The sequence below is a fragment of the Polistes fuscatus genome, unplaced genomic scaffold (assembly GCF_010416935.1).
Source record: "Polistes fuscatus isolate 324 unplaced genomic scaffold, CU_Pfus_HIC Scaffold99, whole genome shotgun sequence".
NCBI lineage: Eukaryota > Metazoa > Arthropoda > Insecta > Hymenoptera > Vespidae > Polistes > Polistes fuscatus.
The window spans coordinates 42,544-53,223 of NW_025113183.1; positions in this window are offsets into that span (position 1 = coordinate 42,544).

A 10,680-nucleotide genomic window follows, 5' to 3' on the forward strand; every position below is an offset into this window, starting at 1 on the left:
CCGACGAATGTGTCATTCGCAATGGAGACTAATCTATCTTCTGCCCTGTTGAGTATACTCAAATTATATTCATTCACTGTGTGATTCCTCCAAAGAGTCTCACACCATACGGAAAAAGATTATCTGCCTGTTCTTTCGTAACAAATCTTGACTCAATTAATCTCTGCGCGTCGGCTTCCAATTTCTCACCGTGGCCAATTTTAGTGAGTATACGAGAGAAAATTGCATTCGATTGCCTCGAGACTTGAGTCAATTGATAAAATTGATGGCCTTGCCAAAGCATTGAAATAGCTAGAGACAATTTAATTTGTTTAAATATCGAAGTCGCACGGATTGGCAGCAACTGTCGCAGATCTCCAACTAAAAATATGTCTTTTCCATCAAGGCTCGATCGTAATCTCTTCCGTTGTCTGCTTCAATCTGGCAACGACTTGATGTAAAAGTTCTGCTGACATCATGCTAATTTCATCGACAATAATGCAACGTACGTACTTGAGCGACGTTCGAAATTGTTGACAACCTTATTAGACAGCGGTAAATTTTTGCCAATGAAAATTTTCAATGTAGTGTAAATAGTCAGACCATTAATTGCAACAGCTGCTTTGCCTGCTCACATGTGGCGCATGTGATATATCCATTACATATCCATCGGTTTTGGTAAATCCGAACGGTTATGCTTTTACCTAATGACGCTCAAATGTAGTTTGTCGTTTTTATTGTAAAATTGCAATAATTTTGTTGTCTACGAGTTTATTAAAATGAATCGCATATGTGACCGGATCTTCATTTATAAGCGTAGCTTTTGAATTGTAGTGAAGAGTGGCCAAGGTATCATCGTTGATCTTAACACCGTCATTATTCAGCTTGTAAAGTAATTTCATTAAGTTTGACCAACCATTCTCGTTTTCACTCTTTATTAAAAAAAATGTTAGTTTTCCAACCTGTTTTATCATTGCAAAACAGATTTTTTTTACGCGCTGCCCAATAATATGCTGAATTTGGAATATGAGATAAAAACGCCAAATTGTTTTTAATACAATTATTTATATAATAGGTAGACTCTACTTGCGCTCTTGTAATTGTGCTATCTTTGCCGATGAATTTGAAAGCTACTTGCAAGGTATCACGTGTACGTATTCGCAGAATTTTCATGGCTATATACAGTAAATGCGTGGAAGTAACTCCTCGCTGATCGACCTGCCGTAATTCACTCGTCGCCATAATAAATGGGGTAACTCTTATCTCTTCCTTAAAGGTTCTGAATTGTCCAAGGTAGATCAATGGAAATGAAAGCTATTCACAATTTTCATCAAATAAAATACACTTAGGTAAGGTATTCTCACCAGGAGCAAGGCAGAGATATTTATTTTCATTCCAAAGTAAAGTTTGCTGTTGTGCTGTTAAGCTTTCTGCAATTTCAATTACTTCACTGAATTCATCACGATCTATCTGATCTATAGGGGGATATTCAGCATTAAGCAACGACTCAACGACTGTGATTTCATAAAATTTTTAAAGGTCTTAAATAATTAAATATTCGAGCCAAATTTTTAAAATGCGTTTTTTGACTTACCCATTAGATAACTAGATTTGTGTATTTTTTACGCGGAATATGGGAATTGATTGCATAGTCATCGTCAAGATCACGTGGAAGAGTTTTGATCATATTTTCTACGGATACTGGTACGTTGATTACCTGCCCAGAATTCCATACTGACCATTTCCGTGTCGAAGTCTCCTGATGGTCATAAATGGCAATCGTTGCGAGATGAGACGCTCCGAAATTAAGTCAAGTTCAGGCAAGTGAGGTGTGTGTGTGGCTTCGATGGATATTTAAAGCCATTAAACTTTGATAATGTCGGAATATTATTTTTACTAAAAATGAGTGCTAAATGACACGTTGCGCAGACGGAAGCAGTTTCAAAATTGACATCTGGAAATTCAGCTGAGAAAAGTTCTTTTGCACGTAGAGATAGTCTTTTCATAATATTTTCGTGCCATAGACGATCACAAACGCTGCATACTGCACCAAAATTATTTTCCAAAAATTTGGTTTTAAACTCATCATTAGCGGTGCTGAGTTTTTAATAATCGTGATACTGACAAACCGTCCAGTTATTTGCAACATGTTCCACTTGTTGAACATCTCCTCTAATCACTCTTTCTTGTTCGGCATCGGCAAGGCGCGGGTGAATTTCTGCAGGGCCTGTATTAGAAAAAGACGTTGTTGATTTAGACGAAGCAGGAGATAATGGCAACGATGACAATCGTAAAGTTGCGTGACTGACAACTAGATTTGGTAAAGCAGTAATTGGGTCGGCCGTTGATGTTTGTGAGAGAATTGTGCTCGCAGCACGTGCCAGAAAATCCCTGCTGTGTTGAGTTGAATAATGCGCAATTTTTTTCGGCTATACTTCTCCAATTTTTAATTTTTCCTCACGTTTCTTTTGCCTTCACGATAATTTCGCAAATATTCTGCTCTGTATTTACCCATCTCTCCAAATCACAAAATCATGAAAATTTAATTAGCTTGGTAAATGTTTACAAATTAGAAATATTAGAAAAAAAACAAAATTACCCGTGTAACTAAATAGTTTTTCTTTTTAATCGAGAAAACTTTTTTAATCACAATTAAAAGTATTATATTGACAGCGACAGGAATTAACCTCAACATATGAAAAAGATACGCACTAAAATATTTATTCGAATATTTCCACGTATTACTTACTCGCATTTGTTTAAGAATGATGAACTTTGTCAGATGCTTAACAGTAAATATAATTATTAACACTTTGACGTCTGGGGGTTTCAAAAAATTTCTTCACTTGGCGCCGGCAGCGCTACTTTGGATTTTTTACTTGGCACCGGCAGCGTTACTTTGGATTACTTCGTTTACGACCGGCTGTTCTTGGAAGTAGTAGACCGGTATGAAGGCCAAAATTTCGACTTTTTCTCATGAAATTTTTAAATATGAAAATAAAATGCGATCGTTTCGAAATTTCTACATATTTTTATAGTTGTAGTATAATCTTATTTATTTATACATGAAGAAGAAGAAGGGTTTATAATAAGAAAGAAAATAATAAGTAAAAAATAAAATAAGAAATAAGAAATACAAAAATTCATCAAATAGTAAACGTTTAGGTAAATTTGTTTCGCTAGGTGGAATACGTAAATATTGCTCTTCATCCCTGTTAAGAGAACGGTAATTTATATGCTACTCATACTAAGGAATAAGTAATGTATGTTGAGTGTGTGTGTGGGAATGCGTGTGCAATAGTTGCGGCGGTAGTAAGGGAAAAGACGGAAGTAGTATTAAGATGGTCGAGTATATAGTAAGATTGAATGTGCATTATATCCCTAAATATTAATGTTATCTATTGGAAAAATGTGAGAAATATATATAGAATAATACGTAAAATAATCTCATAAGTAAAGGGTAAAATATATTTATTACGATTAACCTCTCATTTCTTAACATGGTAGCAGAGCGTGGTTAAACAGTGTGAGAGGTTATGTACCCCACGTGTTGCTGGTTATGAACAAAGAAGAAGATTGTTATTAGCGAGAAATAAATACAGTGCAATTAATAAAGGCATTTAAATCGCAGGTTAAAAATCTGGATGTTGAAAAAATATATTTTCGAAATTAAGAGTGAAAGTAAAAGAAATAGAAAAATGTTTAAAACAGAAGAAATAAAATGTCACATGTTTGACGGAAAGGATTATAGCCTTTGGAAGACGAGGATCCTTCTATATTTAAAATGGAAAAATTGCGACGAACCAGCAACTAGAGAAAAGTTAGCAGCCGAAGAACAAGGAGAATGGGACGAGAAAAATCTCAGAGCGATGAATTATATATATTGTAGCATTACAAACGAACAGTTAGAATTTGTTAAAGAAGAAGATACAGCGTTAAAAATTATGAAAAAATTTGACGAGATGTATGTGAAAAAATCGACGGCGTTACAAATATGTATACGTAGTAAGATAGAAAGAATGAAATTGAAAGACTTTGATGAAGCAACGACATTCTTTTCAGAGTTCGAAAAAGCCATTAATGAATTAAAAAGTGCTGGGGCAAGAGTAACTGAAAGAGAAAAATTAGACTACATGCTGAAAACGATACCTGAATCATTAAGTTATGTCGGAGACTTAATAGACTCATTACAAGAAGAAGATCGCACATGTGAATTTCTAAAAAATGAAATTAAAATGTGGGAAACGAGAAGCCCAAATGAAAGCAGCAGTAAAACGTCGAATGTTTTTAAAGCGGAGAAAAGAGATATAAAATGTTTTGGCTGCGGAAGAAAATGACAAATAAGAAAAGACTGTAGCAATTCTTGGAAAGAAGAAACAAATGAAGGAACGCACTAGCAAGGAGGTGCACACTGGCAACAACAACAGTACAGAGATTACGGTGGAAGAGGTTATGTTCAACGCGGAAGAGGCAGAGGCTGGCAGCCACCTGCCGGAGGAAAGAGCCATCACAATGCGAGATACACTTATAACGAAGGTTACAAAGAAGAAGGTACGGGAACCTTCTTAACACAGGTAGAGCGTAAAGATAAAGATGTAAGAGAAACTATAGTATATAAGTGTGACAGAGGTAAAATAGAGTGGATTCTAGATAGTGGATGTTCAGACCACATCATAAATGACCAATCATATTTTTCAGACAGTATTATTCTAAATAAGCCAATCAATGTTAAAGTAGGTGATGGTAGGGAGTTAAAATGCACTAAAGTTGGAAAAATTGTAACTAATTTTTTTGTAAACAATAAGAAAATAGAAATAACAATGAATAATATGCTCTACATACAAGAGATGGATAAGAATTTAATTAGTTTTGCAAAAGTAACAAACGAAAATAAAATTGTATCTATTAGAAACGTATCAAAGATTTATAACAAAAATAATAATTTAATTGGTATTGCGTATAAAGAAAATGGGTTATATAAAATGAACAGTTATATTGAAAAGTTAGAAAGTTGTGCAAATAATGTAGAAAAAATGACAAAAAAAGAAAAATTAGTAGAGGGAATGCCGGAAGATTTGGAGAATATATCTTTAAAATGCGGAACGTATATACAAAGTAAAATTCATAATGTCCCTTTTCAAAATAACCGTAGTCGTGCCAAATCAATATTAGAATTAGTACACACAGATTTAAATGGGCCTCATAAGAATATAGGGTATGATGGATCAAATTATTTTTTAACATTCATAGATGATTATAGTAAGTGTGCATTGGTATACACATTAAGATCTAAAGACGAAGTTTATAATTATTTTTTTGATTATATAAATAAGGTCGAGAATTTAACAGGTAAAAAGATAAAAAAACTGAGATGCGATAATGGAAAAGAATATATGAATAAGAATATGTTTAGCTTATGTAGAGATAAGGGAATTATTTTAGAACCATGTCCACCGTATGTACATGAAATAAATGGAACAGCTGAGCGCTACAACAGGACAATAATGAATTCGGCAAGATGTTTGTGTTTCTAGCAATTATATACGTGACCAGAAAATGGTCGAATCCCTCCCAATGAGTTCTATTAACAGTTAACGCTGGAACGAGTGAGATAGGACAGGATAGATAAATGAGCAAAACACTTTTACACGGCACAAGCTACTTGCCTCGGCATAAAAACTCTCACGGAATTGAGAGAAAAGCCGGGGCAAGAGAACACTTTATTCAATGAACTGATGAAGCATACAATTACAAACAAAACGCTGAAAGAAAATATTAATAGAATAAACGACGCGAGGTACCTTTTGGTCGCACGCTAGAGAGCTCTCTTACCGTTCGCATCCGACGCAAGACGACAATCGAACGCACGCGGTTTCTTACCGCAACTAACGATGGCCTGTCTGGCCAGAATCTTTCTCGCGTTGGTAGCCTGGTGACCGGTCGCAGATAATTCGCCACAAGCCCACGTGGGGAGCCTGGAGACAAGTTGCGGATAAACGGTACAACGCTCCGACTAGAAGCCCACGTGAGGAGCCGGACGGCAGGTTGCAGGCAATTCGCTACACCTGGCCAGCTAGACGCCCACGTGGGGAGCCTGGAGACAGGTTGTAGAAATCCGTACAACTGAACGACTAGAAGCCCACGTGGAGAGCATAATTCGCCACAGGCCCACGTGGGGAGCCTGGAGACGAGTTGTGGATAAAACGGTACAACGCTCCGACTAGAAGCCCACGTGAGGAGCCGGGCGGCAGGTTGCAGACAATTCGCTACACCTGGCCAGCTAAACGCCCACGTGGGGAGCCTGGAGACAGGTTGTAGCTATCCGTACAACTGCCCGACTAGAAGCCCACGTGGAGAGCCTGTTGGGAACAAAAACCCAAAAAAACTCCACACACTCCTCACTCACTCACACACGCTCTATTCACGTTGCCTAGCACAAAAGGCCAAGATAATGAAAAGCTCAAGATGAGAAAAAACACTGTTCGTAGCTCAAACCAGAGTGAACAACAGAATGAGACTCGTGCGTGCACACGGCCCCACGCATCCTATTCCCCCGCACACCTCAAGACGCTCTCCCCTGCCTCTTGCATGGTAAGGCGTGTCCGCACGCATCTCGACAGCCCTTGCGCGCCCTCGCAACTTAATTAACGCATACGCCGCCTATCCTATTCCGCGCGCAATATAAATTATTCCAACAACGTAATATCGCCGAACAGTTTGCTTTCGGATTCAAAATTAAATATTAAATACTGGCCAGAAATTATAAAAGCAGCAGCGTACTTAAAGAATAGGACTATAACAAATACTTATGAAAATAAAACTCCATTTAAAATATTTGTTGGAAAAAAACCAAACATTAGTAACTTTAAATTATATGGAAGTAGAGTATTTGTTAGAGTACCTGAAATAAAAAGACATTCGAAATGGGACAGAAAAGCTGATATAGGCATACTAGTAGGTTATGAAAACGTTGGATACAGAGTTTTAGTAAATGATAAAATTATAATTACTAGACATGTAGATTTTATTGAAAATGAAAACTTAATTGGATTTCAAGGAGAAGATGAAAGTGATGATGAATCGGACATAAGTATTAAGGGAAACTCTGGATGCAACGAAATTGAAGAAAGTGTTGTAAAAGAAGAGAAGAAAGAAAATAAGCCAAGTAATAACATAAATGAAAATCGAAATGACCAAGAAATTGAACTGCGATGGTCACAGCGTGAAAGAAAGAAACCGGATAGATATGGTATATCCAATTCGTATTATATTTATGTAAATATTGTAGGCGCAGATAGTCCTAAATCTTATGAAGAAGCTATACAAGGAAACGATTGTAATTTATGGAAAGAGGCTATGAATAGAGAAATGAGCTGTTTAAATAAAAATAAAACTTGGCAATTAGTAGATAAGCCGAAAGATAAGAAAATATTAGATTTAAAATAGGTGTTTACAAATAAGTCTGATAATCAAAAGAAAGCAAGATTAGTTGTTCGAGGTTTTCAACAGAGTGAGTACTGGAAGATCTATATTCTCCAGTAGCTAAAGTTCAACATTAAAGTTATTGTTATCATATTGTTGTGAAAATGGTTTAATGACTATACAGATGGATGTCGAAACTGCATCCCTAAATGGAAAAATAAAATCAGAAGTATTTGTAAAACAACCCTTAGGTTATAATGACAAAACCGAAAAAGTATATAAATTAGAAAAAGCGTTGTATGGATTGCGAGGTAAAGACTTACTTAGGAATAAATATTAACTATGATTATAAAGATTGTAAGATGACAATGGACCAAAGTAATTATATCGAGTCATTAGCTATACAGTATAATATTAAGAATAGTAAACTATTTAGTACACCAATGGAACAGAATTTAAGTCTCGAATTCGAACAGACAGCATCAAACGATATAAAGTATAGAAATCTTATAGGAGCACTATTATATATAAGCTCTGGAACAAGGTTGGATGTAAGCTATAGTGTAAACTACTTGAGTCGATTTCAAAATTGTTATAATGAAACCCATTATAAATATGCGTTAAGAGTTCTAAAATATCTATACTTGACAAAAGATCTAAAGCTAACTTATAAAAGGAATGTAAATGCGGAGGTCTTGGACTGCTTTGTAGATGCCGATTGGGCGGGGGATAGATTTGATAGGGAATCGACGACAGGTTTTTTGATAAGATTGTTTGGAAACGTGATATACTGAAAGGTCCGGAAGCAAGGCAGTGTTACAAAATCATCAACAGCTGCAGAATACGTGGCTTATCGGAGGCAGTAAGCGATATCATAGTTGTTAAGAATTTGTTAAAAGACTTCAATATTAATGTAGAAAAACCGATAAAATATATGAGGATAACTCAGGAGCTATAGCCATAGCAAAATTTGGAAATATGACTAAACACTCGAAGTACATTGAAGTACACTATCACTTTGTAAATGAATGCTACGAAAAAAAAGAAATAGATATTGTGAAAGTAGAATCTGAAAACAATATTGCTGATATTTTGACAAAAGCTCTAGGAAGAAGTACGTTTGAAAAATTTAGAATGCGTCTGAAAATTGTTTAAGGTATAAGTAGCATAAAATTAAGGAGGTGTGTTAAGAGAACGGTAATTTATGTGCTACTCATACTAAGGAATAAGTAATGTATGTTGAGTGTGTGTGTGGGAATGCGTGCGCAATAGTTGCGGCGGTAGTAAGGGAAAAGAAGGAAAACGGAAGTAGTATTAACATTCACATGACTCAGACGTCTGATCTGCATAAAAGGTATACGAGGAGAAATTAATCTTTTGGAAACTAAATCTAAAGGTGATAGATGCTGAGGTACATCTGGAAATTTGAAGCCGTTATAGTTGATATTAAAGGAATATTCTTTTTGTTTAAAGCTTGTATGCAAATATTACAAAACTTAGTATTTTTATAGGTACATTAGGTATAATTTATATTAGAATATCCTTATGTTCATTAGATTGCTCTTTTAAATTCTTTTCAAACAACAATCTGTCACATACTGAGCATGGATGTCCAAATGAATTGTCCAAGAATTTTATTTTAAATTCCTTATGAGCTCGTTTATATTGATGATAATTGCTATATGGTAAAGAAGGATCTAAATCTATATCAATTTGCTCGCCTGTGGAATGATTAATTACTAACTGGTCTGAAGAGTTAGAATAAATACAATCGTCTGATTGAGGTAATTCCTGATTCATGATTTTGTCTTGGTTTAACGAATTGCGTTCTTCATCCAGTACAATGTCTTGATTAGACATACATGTATAATCGAAGCATCAGCTAAATATTGATTATTTCGTGCTCGAGATCGTGAACTTTGCTTCATGTTTGTTAATGTAATGTTTTTTGATGTTATACGATGATGACACGGCATAGAAGAATTTTCCATATGCACATCAGCTCGCACAGTAATATAGTTGTGATAGTTATCTTTTGCAGTAGACAAATCTTGAAGAAGTAAAAGTAAAAAATAAAGACCAAATTTCCAAACGTACCAAAAGAAGTATAAGTTCAAAAATAATAATTAGCAGTACTATTAGTTATTGCTGTGAATTTTAAATTGTATAAATTTGTACCGGTAATCATAGGCTGAGCCGATGGTTCAGAAGTCACTAATAAATTCGAAGTCGATGAGGCGCATAAAGTTCCATTCGCAGACAATTGGTTTTCTTGAAGAAATAAATGTAAAATAAATGTCAAATAAAATAAATGTAGAAATAATTAGCAGTACTATTAGTTATTGCTGTGAATTTTAAATTATATAAATTTGTACCGGTAATCATAGGCTGAGCCGATGGTTCAGAAGTCACTAGTAAATTCGAAGTCGATGAAGCACATAAAGTTCCATTCGCAGACAATTGGTTTTCTTGAAGAGATAAATGTAAAATAAATGTCAAAAAATAAAATAAATGTAATAACTTCAAATAACTTCAAATAACTTTAAAACATAAAGACCAAACAATAAAAAAAAATAATTAGCAATAATATTAGTTATGCTGAGACATTTAAATTATTTAAATTTGTACCAGTAATCACAGGCTTAGCTGATGGTTCGCAAAGTAAATTAGAAGTTGACGGAGTACATAAATTTCATTCGCAGGCAATTCATATGCTTTTTGAATCATTTTTCTTCGCAGCCAATGAACCCTACAACGTTTTGCATTAGCGCGCATATGTTTTCCTTATTTTCCTCATTATTTTCCTTATTTTCCTCATTATTTTCCTTATTTCCTCATTATTTTCCTTATTTCCTCATTATTTTCATTATTTTCCTCATTATTTTCATTATTTCCTCATTATTTCCTTATTTCCTGATCCTTTCCTACGAAGACGATAATCTCTACATTTCTCTGCATTAGTTTTAGGCATATTGAAAACTTAAAAAGAAATTGAAATGTATACTGATCATGGTCAATAAGAAAGCTGCAAGAGATTATAGTTTAATATTAAATTCAAAATTAAAATAATTAAAATAATAAAAATAATTAAATAAAATAAATAAATTTTCAACAATAATTAATAACAAATAATAAAATTTAAACTATAGATAAATGTGAACGCTTAGTCTTAATTTTTGTATTGTTGGTAAGGAGAATAGTTGGAGATCTACGTCCGATCGGCACTATTGTTTTATTAATTTAAATCGCAACGTGTCCAGCAACTTTCTGTACGATTTT